We start from the raw sequence: 19299 nt of genomic DNA, 5'->3' as shown, positions 1-19299 counted from the left end.
AGACAACCAACTCAGCATTGGTCATCCTTGATGGGAGATCTTGGGATCCCTCTTCCTCTGGCATCTTATCTTCTTCTCCGGTCCAAAGTACACTCCTAAGCTTTGATACCACTTGATGCAGAGCCCTTCACACACCTAAGGACAAGTCCAAAAAGGTTTAGTTTTGACCCTTCAAATGATAGTAAGGATCCTAAAAATAAGGAATCCACACCTTAAGGCCTTGGATTTGGTCACTTCATGACATCAAAGAACTATTCCAAGCATTGGTTTTAGGATTTGGCATCAATGCCCTATACTTCCTTTGTAAACCTACCCCCTTGGCTAGTAACCCTATTTGGCGGGTATTTTGCCCTTGAATCCAAACTATTGCACATAAACTGACAAGATATTTACCTTTCTAGATACCCTTTATGGAGCTACACACATCCCCAAAAGGGATTGGCAAGATCTGCAACCTAAGGGTCTTAACCATTTAGAAGCCTAGAGACCTAATTAGGGCGATTAGGCCTAATTTATAAAGAAACACTAACTTCAAGAGTCTCAAATACAAAAAAAAATTCATGAGCATGTGGGGGACCTTTAATAACCTCTAATTCTCGTGTTACATGCCTCGAATCCACCGCTATAAGATTTTAGGGTGATTGTCCTAATTTGGTCTAAGGCAGTCACATGGAGATGCCTACCTAGATTTGCTTCAAGCTGCTCACAACCAAGCCTTCCCTGCAAGAACCCATGAAAATATTAAATTACACTAATCAATCTTTCATTCCACCTAAGGAAAGAACTTCTAGAGGAAGGAGATGCAAGATATGGCCATTTTTTTTGTAAAACCCTAGCCAAACCCTTACTTTTTGGTTACAGTCAGAAAATCAAAGGATTCTCACTACTCATAGAGGATCAAGACCTCAAACCACCGTGAAAAAAAAAGTGACTCAATCCCCTATCTACTCCATGAATTATTTTATTAGAACCAATCTGTATAATGACGTACAACCACTGCAAACTCAGAATTTTTGGGAAATAACTCAGTTTTTAGTATTTTATGGCCTTCAAACTTCAATCAACAATCACACTCACATTGGGAATTGTGCCCACAATGTATATATCCTTCTCCAATGGTTACCAACCTAATTCTAAAGAGGTTGGAGTCGTTGATAAGCTTACACCAACCAAAATTGGAAAAGTTGCACTTTTGCTTGCAAAAGTTGCATTTGCAAAAGTTGTACTTTTTGACAAAGTTGTCAATTAACACAAATTTGAGATCCACACAACTTGGATCAACCAAAAACCACCTACACACCCTAAAATCCTATAAAACACCAAAACAAACATCCTACTACCCCTATTTACCCAATTGTCCAAATTGGCTTATTAGGATGCCTAATTTGTGACATTGGTTTACATAGTGGGGTCCTTATTGAGTACATGAAAGTTTCACCAAAAAAAAACATTCACAATGATCCTAAGATCCTAATATTCATCATCAGATCCATGATTGGCTTGTTGAGGAGGTACCCCTGCACCATAAAGGTGAGAGAGTGTGTGGGTTTGCCACACTTCTGCTGACGACCTCTACATCAGAAGGAGATACAACCCCTTCACTGAGCTACAACTCAGTGAATACAAAATCATATTTTTATACCAAAGTTATCTTCTTGTTACAAATGGATTTTGTAACACCTTTTTGAATCTCTCTACTGGATCTTCTATCTAGTTCATTGTCGGTTCTCTCTCTTTTACGGTTCTACTCTCTGCTGGTTCAACACTCTATCGGTTCTTCTCTCTACCAATTTTCTCTTCTCTCGGCTACTCTATTGCTCTCGATCGGTACTATATTCTACTGGTTCTATGTCTACCTTATTTGTAGTCTTCTGCACTTCTTCTCTACTGGTTTGACCTCTTCTGGTTCACTCCTCTGTCAGACTCAATGGCTGACTATCGGTAGCCTCACTGATGTCGGTTGAACACTTGAACCTTGTTCTTCCTCACACTCAGTCCCTTCTTCTTTTTCTTCTTCTTCTTCTTGTTGATGAGTACTTGACTGATTTCCCTCCTTTAGTAATAACACTCTCTCATCTAGTGGCACTCTTCAATGATTTTGGCTTACATATTTATAAACTAGTTTTCCCACCAAAATCCAATTCAAATTTAGGTGGTTAGGGTTTCATCATCAACCTTGAGGCAAACCAAATCCAATTAGATCTCATCTGATCTGATTGCCTATATTGATGAACTGTAACTCATCAATCAACCCCACCATTGTCGTACCTTCTAGAACATGCCTTCTATTTTTAACATCTTTCTCTTAACCTGTCAACAGATTTCTTGGTTGATCACCAAGAATGTTTATGCAGTTTCCTTCTCCTTCTTCGATCTGCTCAAATAGTCTATGCTGGATATTTGTTGTCCATTGACCTCAAGCCGCAAACCTCTATAGTGCATCCCATGAATCTTGCAGTCAACATAAATGTCAACCTATTACCAGCTACCTCGCCACCTAACATTTCATCGACTCAACACACCGACATGTGCATGCATGCCACTTAATCTCTATGTGGTAACTATGTCATCATTCACCTTTTCTTAAACATCTATGTTGGTGAGGATTGGAACACCGACCAAATCCATTACCAGGTTCCTCTATCGAGTTTCTATCCCTGTCGGTTAAACCCTTAACCAATCTACTTTCAATCTTGCACTCTACTTCTCTTTCGGTGGAACACTCAACCAGTCAGCACTCTTGCTAACCTTCCTTATGCACATCTTCATCAGATGGGAGTCTTCTGCATCCTGCACCTTGTCCATATTACTAGTGGTCATACATACCGGTAAACACCTTGATGACACCATGTCATCACCCTTCAACTGACTCCATCTTCAATCCAACCATTGTCCTCTATCTATAGTTGCTTAGCCTTGCCTTCTTCTTCATCAGCCCATACCATATCTCAACCGGTTTGTCAAAGTGACAAACCCATCACTCTTCATCTATCTAGATAGCTCAATCATGCCTTCTCTGTCAGTCTAGTGCACATCTCTAATTTCATGCACTTGAGGCATCTTTGTGATTTATCGGTAGATCTGGTGTGATCCTTAAAACACCTTCCTTTACCTCTTCTTCCTTATCTCAGAGAACTATGATGCACACTATGCATAATAGGAGATAAGCTCCACTTACCGGAGGTAGTGGGTCCTTGTCATTTGCATCCTGCAATTCACTCATGTGGCTTCCCTGCTTATGCAACAAATCTTCAAACAAACACATGTGATCCGGTGTGGGCACATTCATTGTCAGTCATCTCTTCACATGGTGACTACATCTTTATCTGGTGGTATTCTTGTTGTTTTGTATCCACATAGCATACCGGTGACCTGTACACCCTTCTCCCATGTTTATGTGATTTAGGTAACATTCTGCCCCTTCATCACAAACAACAGCTCAAACACCTTGCTCATCCTGCTTGTACACTGATCATGAGCTTGTCGGTTAGCAACTATTCACTGTCAACACAACTCTTACCAATTGACATCCTTTCTTTACCAGTGATAGTTTGTACCGGTAACATGTCCATTTCATCAACACAAGTCAAACACTAACTTTTGTATTGGTCACTCCAGTGGTCATTCATCTGAATGACATTCTGTTCCTTACCACGACTTGCAGAACTAGTTGACATTAATGACTACATGTCAACAATACACCCATACCGATTGTCCTTCTATACCGGTTAACGTCAATGACAACATAATTCCAACAATAACCTGATTGATAGTGAGGCTTTATTGGAAAATAAACTTATTAGAGGCATTGTTAAGTACAAAGGAAAGATTCCTCTTAAGTGTTTCTCATGTAACAAAATAGGACATATTGCTTCTAATTGTCCTAGCAGTGATCAGAAGGAAAAGTTAAGAAGGTTTAAGGGAAAAGGTAAGAAACAATGTTATGTTGTAGTTGATGAAGGTGTTACCGATGAGGAATCAGAGGATGAAGATAGTGAGGAAATTGTTTTGGTAGCAGTTAAGGAAGATCTTTCTTACAAGAAAGATTTAGTGTCTCATATTGACAGCAATGATGAGTGGGTCATTGATAGTGGTTTCTCACAACACATGACCAATGACTAGAACAAGTTTATATCACTTAAAGAATTTGATGGTGGAGTAGTGAGATTTGGCAACAATGCACCATGTTTGGTAAACGGTAAAGGTTCAATTTATTTAAATGGAAAAGGTAATGTTGATGATGTTTATTGGGTTGAAGGATTGAATAATAACCTATTGAGTGTTGGTCACCTAAATGATAAAGGTTATCATCTTGAGTTCAAGAGTGGAGTGTGTAGGATTTTAGGGAAAAAAAAGGAGAACTGATTGCTACCGATAAGTAGACAAAAGATAACTTATTCCATCTGAATACTAATGTTAACATTTGTTTGGTTGCAAAAGTTGAGGACAGTTGGTTATGACATAGATGATTTTGTCATGTAAATTTTGAAAATTTAGTTAAGGTCAACAAGTCAAGTATGGTTAGAGGTATGCCACAACTAGTCAAACTAGACAATGTGATTTGTAAAGAGTGTTAGTTGGGTAAGATGACTACTTCCTCTTTCAAGAGAAAATCATTTTCTTCTGAAAATATTTTAGATTTGGTGCACACTAATTTATGTGGTCCTATGAGGACTAGGAGTTTTGTGGTGAGAAATATTTCATGATATTTACTAATGATCATTCAATAATGATGTGGGTTACATTTTTGAAGGAGAATTTTGATGCTTTCCACAAGTTTAAGGCATTCAAAGCCTTAGTGGATAAATAAACTGGTAGATCTGACCAGGGTGGAGAATTCACATCAGCTGAATTTGTGAAATATTGTGATGAGAATGGAATCAAGAGATGACTATCTGCACCAAGGACACCACAGTAGAATGGGATTGTAGAAAGGAGGAACCAAACCATAGTTGAAGCAACTATAAAAATGTTGATACAAGGAGATTTACCTAAAATATTTTGGAGAGAAGTAGTTAGCACTGTAATATACACAATGAACCGGGTATTGGTCAAGAAAGGCAGTGACAAAAATCCCTATGAATTATGGTATGGTCGTACTCCTAATGTTAGTTATTTCAAAGTCTTTGGCAACAAGTTTGACATAAAGAGAGATGAGTATACCAAAAATTTTGATCCTAAGAGTGACAAAGGAACTTTCCTTGGTTATTCAACTAAGAGAAAAACATTCAAGTGCTTTAACAAAAGAACCAAGAAGATTGTGGAAAGTGTTAATGTGAAAGTTGATGAGTATTCTGACAAAATCTGATGATACCAACAAATTTGATGCAGTAGAAGAATAGAAGATAGTGATCATTGAACCAGAAGTTCAAAGTGATGCTGAGTAGAACCGTGTGGAGGATACTGCTCAACCCGAAGATGAAGATGAAGAAGATAAACAAGAAGAAGAAACTTCTATATTGGAACCAATTATACCTAGATATGAAAAATTGAATCACTCAGCAAATAAGATAATTGAAGACAGGAATGTTGGAGTACAAACAAGAAGAAAGATCAAAGAAAGTGCTTGTCTGATTTCCATAGTTGAACCTAAGACAATGAGAGAATCTCTCAAGGATGATAATTGGATACAGGCTATGAATGAAGAGCTTGATCGAATAGAGAAGAACAACACTTGGTCACTTGTCCCCAGACCAGTTGATAAAAATGTGATTGGTACTAAGTGAGTTTTTAGAAACAAATTGAATGAAGATGGTGAAGTGATTAGGAACAAGGCTAGACTAGTTTGCAACAAATATTCACAAGAAGAAGATGAAGACTATGGATAACCTTTGCATCGGTTGCTAGACTTGAAGGAGTAAGAATGCTACTTGCATTTGCTGCATTCAAAGGATTTAAGATATACCAAATGGATGTAAAGTCTACATTTTTTAATTGAATTTTAGAAGAAGAGGTTTAGATTGAACAACTAGATGGGTTCAAATTGACTGAAGACAAAGACATGGTGTGCAAACTTCATAAAGCTTTATATGGATTAAAGCAAGCTCCAAGAGCATGGTATGAGAGACTCCATTCACACCTGATAAAGATTGGATTTCAAAGAACCAGTGAGGACAACAACATTTAATTGAAGATAGAATGAGATTATTTATTGATTAGAGAAGTGTGTGTAGATATTATATTTGGAGGAGATGATGAAATGAGTTTAACTTTTGCAGAGGAAATGAAAAAGGAATTTGAAATGTCTTTAATAGGAGAAATAATATTTTTCATTGGTTTGTAGGTCCAACAAATGAAAGGAGGAATCTTTATCAGTTAGTCCAAATATGTGAAGAAGGTATTGAAAACTTTTGGAATGGAAGACTGTAAACCAGTTGGAACCCCTATGATTATTGGTTGCAGTTTATCCAAGGAATATGATTTAAGATCTAGTGAATAAATCTGAGTATAGATCCATGATTGGGAAACTACACTATGTTGTTCATAGCAAACCAAACATTGCTCATGTAGTTGGTATAGTGGCTAGATTTTAGAGTAATCCTAAAGATACTCATATGGTTGCAATGAAGAGAATTTTTAGATATCTTAGAGGAACTATTGATTATGGTTTATGTTATCCATACAAAGGAAACTTCTCTTTGAAGGTGTTCACAGATGTTGATTGGGCAGGTAATATAGATGACCAGAAGAGCACAATCAGTGGAGCATTCTTTCTAGGAGAAAGACTGGTATCCTAGACCAATAAGAAACAAAGTTGTATTTCTCAGTCTATAATAGAAGCAGAGTATGTGGCTGCATCTATGAGTTGTACTCGAGCAATATGGATGAGACATGTATTAGAAGGATTTAAGGAGACTATGACATAACCGGTGATTATATATTGTGATAATACAAGTGCAATAAGTATTTCAAAGAACCCGATATTGCATGCTAGAACAAAGCATATTAAACTGAAGTATCATTTTCTGAGAGAAAGAATGCATGAAAAGATAGCCAAGATGGAGCATGTGTCAAGTAAGGAGTAGTTAGTAGACATATTCATTAACCCATTGCCTAAGGCTACCTTTGAATATCTCAGAGGCAAGCTAGGGGTTATACCCCTATCGAAGGTCAACTAAGATGCTATTGAAGCATCAATACGATGGAATAATTGGATATCTCTCACTTTAGATTGATGAGAAGTGGGATACTCCTCAAGGGGAGCAGCAAAGATGAAGGAAACAAGAGCAACTAAGAAAATAGTAGCAGCAAAATCTGAATTTGACACTTTTCACCTTTGACATTGTTGTCAAAGGGGGAGAAGAAAAGTGATAGGAGGAGAAGTAAAGTAAAGTAAAGAAGGAGAAGCACAAGTACATCAATCATAAATATAACTCTAGTAGTTATGTATGGTGAGAGTTCAGTTTTGCATGATGAGATTTTGGTATTTCTATTTTGGTGTTTCCATCAATGCCAAAGGGGGAGATTGTTGGCATAACTAATGAAGATAATGATGAGAAAATGACTGATAAAGTTATTGTTGACATAACTTGTAAAGTTGATGGAGATTGTTGGCTAGATGATGATGATATAGTTGTAAGCTATTTGATGAATTTATTTGTGTTGTAATTGATGGAAACTATGTTTATTGAGTCATCTAAGTCATCTAGGCCTACCAGTAAAGCCTAACCGGTAGAGGAATATGTTAGATAGCAAAACTGCTAAGTTGCAGTAAATCGGTAAACAAGAACAGAGCGATGATCAAGACACCGTTACAGATAATCGGTGAGGAGTTAGATGTTATGGTTTGGAACATATGTTTATGACATTGGTATGAGCCTGTGATTTCAACCGCATCAACAGATTCAAAGTATTAAGCGAGTTATGATTAATTGTCATGAACTCTATGAAGAAGAATGTATTTCAGCAATAGATCTTTAACTGGTAATGATTTATGGTTTGGCAGGGGATCTTATCATATTCACAACTTAGCAATGGTGTGTCAAAAACCATGTGTAATGATAAGATGGTGTTTAAGCATGTACAAGGATCAAATTTCTTGGGAAACAACAAAGTGCTTAGCAGAATGTGACAAGGGTTTGATTGGTTATCAAATTGATGTACGGTGATATCTGGTGATCATTCAATAGTGGAAGTTGTCTTGAAATTTGTTATAATGATCTATGATGATATGGAATGATCTATAATGATCTGTAAATGTAAGTTGAATGTATTTTTGAATGTAGTTAGGGATATGTAACCAACCTAGTTGAAAAGTGTATTTAGGTCGAGTTGAAGAAGATATTTTGTGTTGGTGATTTGAGAAGAAGAGTGTGTCAAAATAGTTTGAAGTATTTGCATGTGTGTAGCAGAGTTGAGTTGAAAAGGATCTGTACTAGCAAGCAAGGAAGTTTTGTGATCATACCATTTTTCCTATTGTTCCCTAACAATTACACCAGTTTGAAATCCCTTAACTGGGTAGACTTTAACAGGTTTGATACTGTAAATCCCTTCATCGGGTAGCTCATTAGCTTGAGTTTAAAATCCTTTACCAAGGTTAATCCTAATAGGGTAGAGATCCTAATAGGGCTAAGGTGAAAGCCCTTGATCAGGTGACTCCTAACAGGGTCTTCTCTTAACCAGGCATATTGTAAGCTCTTAACTGGGCTAGGCCTTTAACCGGGTGCATTCCAAAAGAGTGCAAATATTTTGTGGGTGCTAATTCCCACTGTGGTTTTTCCCATTTGGGTTTCCATGTGAAAAGTATATGTGTTCATGTGGTGGCTGCATTATTTACTTGAGCATTTGATATCTTTACATAGTTTGCATAATGATGAACACTTGAGTGAATGGTTTAGTAAATTTGCTAACCGGATTTGTTTGAGTAGTTTCCAGTACTGTTTTTGAATTATTGCAGCATTAATTTAACTACTAATTCATCACACCCCTCTCAGTAGTTACTGGGTCCTCATAATAACACCCTTGAGCCCATATATTGTATTGAGCTTGTATCTAATCAGGCCTATGTGCCAAATCTTTGGAGCCTACATATTGTCGAAAGTTTGTAATTGATTTTCATGATATAATATAATCTTTTCTGCATTGCCTCCATCACATTGTGTCACTTTTATTGTGTTAACTCTTGCTGAATGGTCCCAACTATTCTCTTTGAGGACCCTCCCTAGCGTGACTGCACCATCTAAATCTTTAAACTCTTCTATTTTCCATAGGTTGTGTAGTGAACAAAATCCTTTGGAGAGATTAAATTGTAAACCTTGAGAAGGTTATTTTCTATCTCCTCTCTATGTGCAGCATGGAAACAATGACTTTGGATAATGGATTAATTAATACTGGATATGAAGCGAAATGGTGTAATCTTGATATTCATTGATCAAAAATGAACAAAATTTATACAAGAGAATATAAATAATTGTTTGAAACGACCACATAATAACTAACAATTGATAATTTAGTTTAAAACAATGTAATAAATATTAATAACTATTGTGCTAACAAATCTTGGGATCCTTAGTTCGGGGGTAACAGTAGCCATGAGGTCCAGTATGGAGTAGCCTACAAACTTAGGTCCTAATTTGGGTGGTTATAGGAAAAATCTAGTACTTTGGTTTTTATCTATGATGGATGGTGCATGTAAAATTGGTGAGTCCATAGTGGCTTTGAGTGACGCAATGAATAGATAGACCCTGATCACAAATTATTTTGACCTTGTCCTAGGTATTAATAGAATCAAACAATATTCAAAGAGGAGGAACAATTATCTTCTCCTTACATGTAGGGGTTTTGTATTCAATCAATATGGACTTGGAATTACCTTTTGATGAAACTAAAGTGGCCTCATAAGGAGAGATCATAGAGAGGTTATAAAATCTAGGAATAAAGGGAGAAGGTGAGGTTTTAGCTGATTCGAATTTATGAAAACAGTAAATTAGCCCCTAATGAAAGAAAAATTCTTTCTTTTCCTTTTAGACTTTAGCAAAAAAAACTTCAAGAGAACTATGTATCTCAAATGAGAAATTCATTTTTATTTCATGTCTAAGATGATGTTCATGAGTAAGAAGTAAGAATAAAATATTTTATATATAACTTTAAGAGTGAAGGGATGGATTTTCTTATTGATAACATAAAAGTCACTATGTTTTAACATAGTCCAAATATTGGGAAATATATTTTTTAAGTTTGTATCCTCTAGAGTTAAAATCCCAAAGAACAAACAAAAACAAAAACAAAAACATATAGATATGAAAACCAATTCATGATATAGATATGAAAAAATACACATACCTTCTCCTTATATGAATACACCACAACTAAATTAGATCTAGTTCTTAGAACTTAATTTTACAACAAACACTACAAACAAATTGAACCAAGGGAAAACACCATGCAAGGTTAGCAGGTTAGTTTAAACTCAAATGATATGAAAAAACAAATAAAATGCATGAAACTAACATTATTATACATTGCAAGAGAGGAGTCTCTCTCGTTCCTCCTATTTGGACTCTATTTGAAGCCAAGAATGCACCCCTACTCGACTTGTTTGGATTGGTCCAATAGTGGGATCTGGATGGATCTCCAAATTGTACAACAATGGATGGATATGGAACTCATCTGGGAATTTTGTGAGGATAGGGTGATCGCCTAGAAGTGGAGCACTAGCTAGTTGGTCTGCTATCACTTGTCCTTTGATTTGTTTTCTGTCTACATATTCGATGTCAAACTCACCTAGTAACATGACCCATTGAGCAGTTTTTCCCATGAGAGTAGCCTTTGATAAGAGATACTTGAGAGGGTCAATCTTAGAAATCAATTTTGTTTTATTGTTAAGCATGTAGTGTCGGAGCTTTTGTGTGCTGAATATGAGTGATAAGCATTCTCTTTCAATAGGGGTGTAATTGAGCTCATACCCTACTAATGTGCAACTGATGTAATATATAGCATGATCTTTTCCTTGTTCATCTGTCTATGCCAATAATGCCCCTAATGCCACCACGGTAGTTGATTTGTACAGAAGGAGTGGCTATCCTGCAATAGGACACATAAGAAATGAAGGTGATGCGAGGAATTCTTTGAGTTTCTCAAAATATTTTTGACACAAGTAGTCCCATTTGAATTTGATGTCCTTGCGTAGTAAGTGTGGAAATGAATGACATTTATCCATGAGCTATGAGATGAAGTGTCTGATGGATTGGAACTTTCCTTGGAGACTACACAGTTGTTTGAGGGTCTTCAGGGGAGGCATTTCCATGATATCTTTCACCTTTACAGGATCAACCTCTATGCCTCTGCGGGAAACAATGAATCCTAACATTTTCCCTAATGTAATGGCAAAGACACATTTCTTTGGATTTAAGCGCAGTTTATATTTTTCCAATCTCTCAAAAATATGCCTTAGGATAAGGATGTGCTCATGTCTTGTCTTGGATTTTCCTAGGAGATCATCCACGTAATCCTCCATGATTTTGTGCAAAAGGTCATGGAAAATTATTGTCATTTCTCATTAGTATGTGGCTCCAGCGTTCTTGAGACGAAAAGGCATAACTTGATAACAAAAGGTGCCCCATTGTGTTGTGAATGTTATTTTTTGTTGGTCTTCCTCTGTGATCATGATCTGATTGTATCCAAAAAATACATCCATTAGTGATAACATTTCATATCATGTTGTGAGATCTACAATCATGTCTATGTTGGGGAGCGGGAAGTCATCCTGAGGGACAGTTTTATTCAAATATCAGAAATATGTGCAAATGCGGATACTCCCAGTAGGTTTGTTGACAAGTACAATGTTAGATACCCACTCAAGATAATCTATTGGTTTTATGAATCCAACATCCAACATCTTCTGAAGCTCTTCTTTGACAAGGAGTGCGATGTGTGGATGCATCTTGCATAATTCTTGCTTCACTGGTTTAGCATCTAGAGAGATGGCAAGATTGTGGACTACCAAGTCGGGATCAAGGCCCAACATGTTAGCATATGACCAAGCAAAGTTGATCTTTGTTTCTATGCGAAAATTTATAATTGTTGGTTTCTCTTGATCCGACAAGAACTTAGTAATGTGCACATTCTTTGGGGTGTCTTCAGTGACCACATTGACAGTATTCATTTCTTCTATCAGTAAGGTTGACCTATCTTGTTGTGGAAGAAAAATGGTAGGGAGGTCAAGTCCTTCATCCTCAAGCGCCTAATCTAGGTTTTCGCTTTCAGATACGACCTTTGTTTTTAATTTTTCCTCATCTAAAGGTGCCTCGAGAAGGTTTTCACCTAAGAAATCATGATTTTTTATTTTTTTTTTCTGACTAAGGGCATTGACCTAACTACCAAAGTATCTTTTCTCATGTAATTGAATCCCATGAACTCTGTTGTAGTCTTCTAAATTGTGCATAGTCAAGAAATCCATGAGAGCATTATCATTGGCACATATGTCTAAAGCGGGGTTGTCTCGTTGGTCCCATTATATAAGCTTAGGGTGGACAAGTTGCAAATCATGTGAAGTGGAAGGAATTATGGGGGTGATGGTGTTGATATGGGTGTCAAATAAGATATCACCTTCGTACTCAAAAGGCATTTTGTGAAGTTCCTCTTCATCACAGTCTTCGACATCCAAGGAGGGACTTGAAGGGGTACTAGCGATAGTGATTTTAGGTACTAGAGTATAGCCCAAGCCCCTGTTATACTTGTATAATATGGGATTTATTAACATGCTTTGATTCCTTTTTCTTCTAGCCCTAGGTCATGTCCTTTATAACCCATCTTATCCACTATGGTTGATGCTTTTGGATACATCTTCTTGGTAATCTGTGTTGGTTCTTCATCCTCTTTACGGTATAACCAAGAAGAAACATATGTCTCGATACTCTCTTCATCAAGTGGGCCCCATTGCTTGAAGGTGGTGTCCTTACATTGCATAATGGGTTTCTCATATTTTTTGATTTCTTTGGGCTTGCTAAATGATTTAGGAAACAAGGGGAGATTGCCTATTAGTAAGACATCCTCAACTTTGTATTCTCTATAGCTATTATCTACAATCTTGATCTTAGATTCTATTTGGGATGAGGTGGAGGCAAATTTAGATGCGTCAGATGGAGGAGGTGGGGCGGGTTTGTTTAACGAGTAATGGTATGCATGTTTTCCCTCTAAAATCTTACAATACTAAAAATGTTGTGGATTGCCTCTGATAGTGATCTCCCTACCATTGAAGGAAAATTTAAGACATTGGTGGTAAGTGGAGGGAATAGATCAAAGGAAATGAATACATGGGCGGCCAAGGAGAATGTTATAGGGGAGATCAAGATCCAAAACATGGCAAGGGGTCTCAACTGTAATAGGGCCCACTTGAAGAGGTAAAGTGATCATTCCTTTGGAAACCCTTTCTGCATCATCATAGGCTTTTATTGTAATCCATCCCAATGTATCAACCAGGTCCTCAAAAAGTACTAATTGCTTTATTAATTTGTATGTACAGAGGTTGATTCTAGATTCATTGTCTATCAAGATGCGTTTAACCTTGTGTTTCTGGATAAGATCTTCAATATGCAATGGCTTATTATGATCATCGTTAGCGGGAGCATCATTAGAGGTGAAAGCAAGGTGTTGCTGGGCAGAAAGGTTTCTAATGAGGGCTTGGAATTGGGCAACATTGATGTTATCAGGGACATGTGATTCGAAGAGAGCTTGTTCCAAAATCTCCTTGTGTACAGAGGAGGTCTTGAGGATCTCTAAGATGGAGATCTGTGTAGGGGTCTTCCCAAGATAGTCAAGGAGATCATATCAGCGAGTGGATGACATGGGGGGAGGTTTCGATGGAGAGGCAGCTCCTTGAAATGTTACTCTCCCACGATGTGTGGTTACATTGTAGACAATTTGAGAGTGGAAAGTGGAAGGTGTGATGCCTTGAATGACTATTTTAGCAAGGTTGGTTCTAATTGTCGGTTTAGGAGGGGCAAGACCACCTTGAACAATGATCTTGGGTCTATTTTGGGAATAGGGAGTATTAGATCCTTGGATAGTGATGACATTGACATGGTTATCTATAGGCTCAATACGACCCACCAAGGAGTCAAAGACGGATATATGATTGGTATAATCATAGTTAACAATATTAGATGATGAGGCCTTGCCTTTTTCATGCTTTGGGAAGGGTTCCTAGTACATCTCGAGTTTGTCATTATTCTTATCAAATTTTGTTGTTTCTCAATCAATATCACCCTTATCAGTGAGATCTTATATGTAGTTATTTAGTTTCATACACTTTTGTGTATCATGCCCATTGATGTGATGATAGTCACAATACTCATTCTCATTATACCACATAGGTTTGGGTTGGTTAGGATCAAACAAGTGAGTTATAGAAAAGATAACTGCATCAACTTGGACAAGCTTTTGGAGCACAACCTCAATGGGCTCAGCAAGGGGACTATACTCCCTTGGGGCCTGATTGTTAGATTGGAGTGGTTGCCCCTAGACTGAGACATTGTTGGGGGGCCTCTGAGATTGATTTTGATTTCTTTGTTGAGTGTTGAATTGGCGATTAGTGGTGGTGTACTTTGGAGGGGCAGCCATGGTTTGGACCCGCTTTGCATCAGTGACACCATCATTGACTATGTTCTTGTTTTAGACCAAAACTTTGGTTTATCATTGTGATAAGAGGAAGTATTATAACTTGATTTTTGATAATGCTTTAGAGTGCCATCCTCTAACAAGACATGTTCAAGATCTAGGCTCTTGTTAGTCAACTTTAGGAAGGACTTTATGCACTCAGATGTCAAGGGTTTTGATAGTTCGGGTACCGGATTTTTTTGAAATAGTTCGATTTGGTGTTGATCTCGCATATCCCATTGGAATTTCTTAATAAGGTGTCACCACCTCTACAAGAAGATGGTGAAAGTTTCCCCAGGCCTCTGTTTTATGTTACAAAGGTCCATCATGGAAAAATTATTGACAATGTTGTAAGCATAGTGGGCCACAAACTTTTTTACTAAGTCTAGAAAGGAGGTGACAGAACTTTTGGGTATAGATGAGAACCATTCAAGAGCATCTCTTGTCAGAATCTTAGGGAATAGCCTACAAAGATATAAATCAATGTAGGAGACTTCTTGGCATAAGATGTGAAACTCACAAACATGGTCTCGGGGGTCCCCCTTACCCTCATACTTTGTGAACTTAGGCATCTCAAACCCTGGTGGGTAAGGTGCAATTGATATCGAAGGCTCATAAGGAAAAGGACAAAATTCCTCAAATGAATAAGGTTTTCTCTTGTTAGTCCCTTCCTTCATGTTTTTGATGATGTTGTTCATGTCCTGAATTTATTTGATTATATCATGTTGTAGGTCTTGGACATGATGGACCATGTTTGTCCCAAGTATTTGGTGAGTCATGGAAGGTATACCACCACCACTAATATATTGGTAAGATGAAGAATAAGGAAAGTGAGATGTGATGACTAATGTGACGGGGACTTGATTGACAATTGGTCATGACCCATATATTGTTGTGGTAGGAGGAAGAGAAGTACTGAAAAAATTAGTGGTATTATTGAGAGGAATGGAAGATTGTGGAATAGAGCCATGTGGACAGGAAGAAGATGATGGTATAGAACAATTTTGGAGAATACACGTGATCGGGTTGGATACTTGTATAGATGTCAAGAAGGAAGAGGGTTGGATGGAAACCACAAGGATAGATACCGCGAGAGCTATTGATTGAGGATGAATGATAGGCAAAACAATGTGAGTAGGGGAAAATTCTCCTTGTGGTTGTTGATCAAGAATGGATCTATTGAAATTAGGGGGAAGGCAAGCTCCATTTTCAATAAGGATCTTTAGAAGACCACTAGGATTATGTTGAATGAATTTATCCATCATTTGTTGATTGTATGAATCCTCTAATAATGTTTGCACTTCCAGATAGAGGTCGTCTTGATCAACCATGTTAGGGTCCACTTGGGGTTGTGGATCTTGAATGTTGGATTGTATATTTTTCCCTTGTGTGGGATCTTGTGTGGGATTGATATAGGACACTAATGTCCAGCATGCCATACTGTTGTTCGGCCATCTTCTTCTTTTGAGATTGAGTTGTGACCATACAAGAATAATCTTAGGGAAGACTTGTTGGAAGAATTTTTTTATGAAAGGACTTTAGGTGGGGGATGAAAACCAAAAACAAGGTGTCGACCAAGTTGGGTAGAATTTAGACCTTAGGATAATGATCAAAGTCTCTTTACATTAGATATTGACTAATGATCCCAAGAAAAATAAAGACAGGATTGGGGTTTTGATCGACCCAAAAAGATGAGGCAAAGGTACTTGGGGGAGATTGTTTCCCAAGCACAAAATCCAAATGATTAATTGATTTAAGACGAGGTCTAAATAAAACTTCACAAGGTATTAAACCTTAGAGTGAGGTTGATTTGATTGAAGGATGATTGATTCAGGATTGATCTAATTGCTTGGATTATGAGGTTGATTGATGTGCTAAGTCCTTGGAAAATGTTAATGATGAAATATCAAGGAAGGATGATAGTGATGAATAGAAGAAGTTGATGACTATATTATCCTTGAGATGGGAATGACTGAATAAGTGATAGGTTTAGATGGCAAATTGTATGAAGGAATGTGACCACCTTGATTTTGATGATAGTTGGTATTGAAAGACAAGCCTGATCCTTGGTGTAGGACGCAAACTCTTAGTTCTTCACTAGCATCAAACTCATTGCTATTTCCATGAATATAATCATGATATCGATGCAAAAGGTCCTATGTTTGAGAAAGAGTTTGCAGTTGGTATACCAAAACTTTCTACATATAATGAGTTGGGCTTGGGTGAGCTTCTTCTTCTTGATTGGATGATGGATTGACTTCTTGGGATACTTGTACAACTTAGGCTTATGAAATATGAGGTGACAATGTGGTGGACTAGATTTTGACTTTGAATATGCAAGGTGCAAAAATTTGGATGTTGGATTTTTTGACAAATATGGAAAATGAGGAGGTTGTTTATCACTCTACTCTTGGCAAGAAAATATAAATCATAGAAAACACATTGGCCAAGTGTGACTCAAAGACAATCATTGACCTTTACAACATTTCCTAAGGCTGGCAAGGACAATAGTCTATTGGGATCCAAGAACACTGAGAGGGGGGGGGGAGGGGGGTGAATCAGTGTTCTACTGGTAGAATAAGATTTTATCCTTTTATATCATACACATATGAACCGGTAAACAAATAAACATATAACATGAAGAAAATAAACCATCCACATAAATGAACACCATAACACACCAAATATATACATGGAAAACCTCAAAGAGGAAAAATCATGGTGGGATTTGTGACCTACAATATCAATTCACTGGCCATATGAAAGGATATTACATATAATGGGGGCTTGCACATGCAAGAAGGCACATTGCCTAGAGCACACTACTCATCACTAAAGAGTCTCACTGACTACAAGCTTCTGCTGAAGTAAAACATTGAAAATAAACTCACAAAATGCATCTGCTAGACCAAATAGAGTTCTGGTTCTAGCTCTTCTTTGTACCGGTTCATAAACCATAAACACTACTATCGGTATCTCTTCTCCTCCAAGAATTCTTTCTAAACTATCTACAGATCATTGCATGATATAAAATTCACATACAAATGATCTACATACATATACTTCGCATTATACAGTTCTGCTATATTCTCCTATGTCACACCTTGTTTTATATTCAAAATGACCTAGCAGATTGACCTATATACCCATTACAAACAATATGCCTTATGTCGGCTTACAATACATTACAAAAGATATTCAATGGCAGCCTCAATAATAATTACAAAATGATTTTCTAAATAAAACTTCCTTGATGTTGGCTTCCTTCAAGGATTGATGTCGGTGTCGGTGTCGGTGTCAGTATAATCCTGGATACTCTAATGTCGGTGTCTGTCGGTATATGCCTCCTAATACTGGTATATGACTTCCATCTGATCTTGTTACCATCAATGACAACAAAATGAATCCGATGAGTGTCAACTCCCAACAATCTCCCCCTTTGGCATTGATGGCAACACTCATGTGAAAAATGGATTCCCTATCGGTTCAACTAAAATATGCTCCCCCTGAGAAAAACATTCCTTATGATATTGTGATGTCCTTCCCATATGTTCTTGTCTGATATTTTTCTGATATTTTTCACATATATACACTCCCCCTTTCGCATCAATGCCAAAGACTGGTGAAAGAATTGAAAGAATTCAGAATAAAAGAATGAATAAATACTGTTTGTTTTACTGGAGCTTGACTATCTTCAAAATTTCCGGGTAAGCCTTATCCAGCAACTGTAGGCATGTATCTCAGTCGGTTTTGAAAGTATCAGACATGGATGCTAGTCCACTTAGTAAGTGTGCTAGCATCTCCTTCTCTTTAACTTTTGTTAGTGTGGGTTTAGCAAGCATGTCTATACACTCTCTTTTATGTACACCCAATGAATCCAAACTAGGACTCACCAATCCTCTAAGACTCCTTGCTCTCCAAATGACTTTATCTCTCTCCTCAAAAGAAAAAATTTGGTTCTCTAAGGACAAATTTTGTTCATCAACAGATGTTGTCAGTGCGGTTAATCCCTCAAAAGAATTAGCAATGCTAGCTACCTTATCATGTAATTCCTTTAATCCACTATCTACATTTTTTGTAAGAATTTATATGTTACAACAGACCCTATAGATATTTGTACATTGTTTCAAACAGTTGTCAATAAGAATGAGTTTAGCTTCAATTTTATTTTTCTATGTTTCAATGATCTGGTCAAAGGCAGCTTTCTTAGCCACAATAAATCCTTCTAATGCCTGTCAGTCTAATATCTATTGCAGTGATTGAAAATTGTTAGATATGTACTTAGTTAGTGCCATAAGCTTTCTGGAAGGGCTTGCTTCATTATCCATTTGACAATCAGGGATTAATTTATCCAACATTGTAACTGATTGATCTATTATTCCCTTATCTACAGATCCCTCCTTTAATAGTTTCTGAGTAGCCATCATCATTAACTCAGCTAGAATCATCTCAGTGACTGGTTTCTTCTCAACTTGAGAAGTGTCAATTGCCAAAACCTTTGCCAGGGAATCAATATGAACTACCAGTGTAGACTCAATTCCCTTTACCTTATCTTCTTTAGCACCGGTGGCTCCGTCACTTGGTGCAGTATCAATTACTGTTGGTGGAGTATTATCCACAATATTCACAGTGTCCTATACATTGCCTTTCTCAAAAATAGTTTGTGCCGGTGTAGACTGTACACTTTCTTTTACTGTCGGTTGT

Source organism: Cryptomeria japonica, chromosome 7 (genome assembly GCF_030272615.1).
Source record: "Cryptomeria japonica chromosome 7, Sugi_1.0, whole genome shotgun sequence".
NCBI lineage: Eukaryota > Viridiplantae > Streptophyta > Pinopsida > Cupressales > Cupressaceae > Cryptomeria > Cryptomeria japonica.
This window is presented reverse-complemented; position numbering follows the sequence as displayed.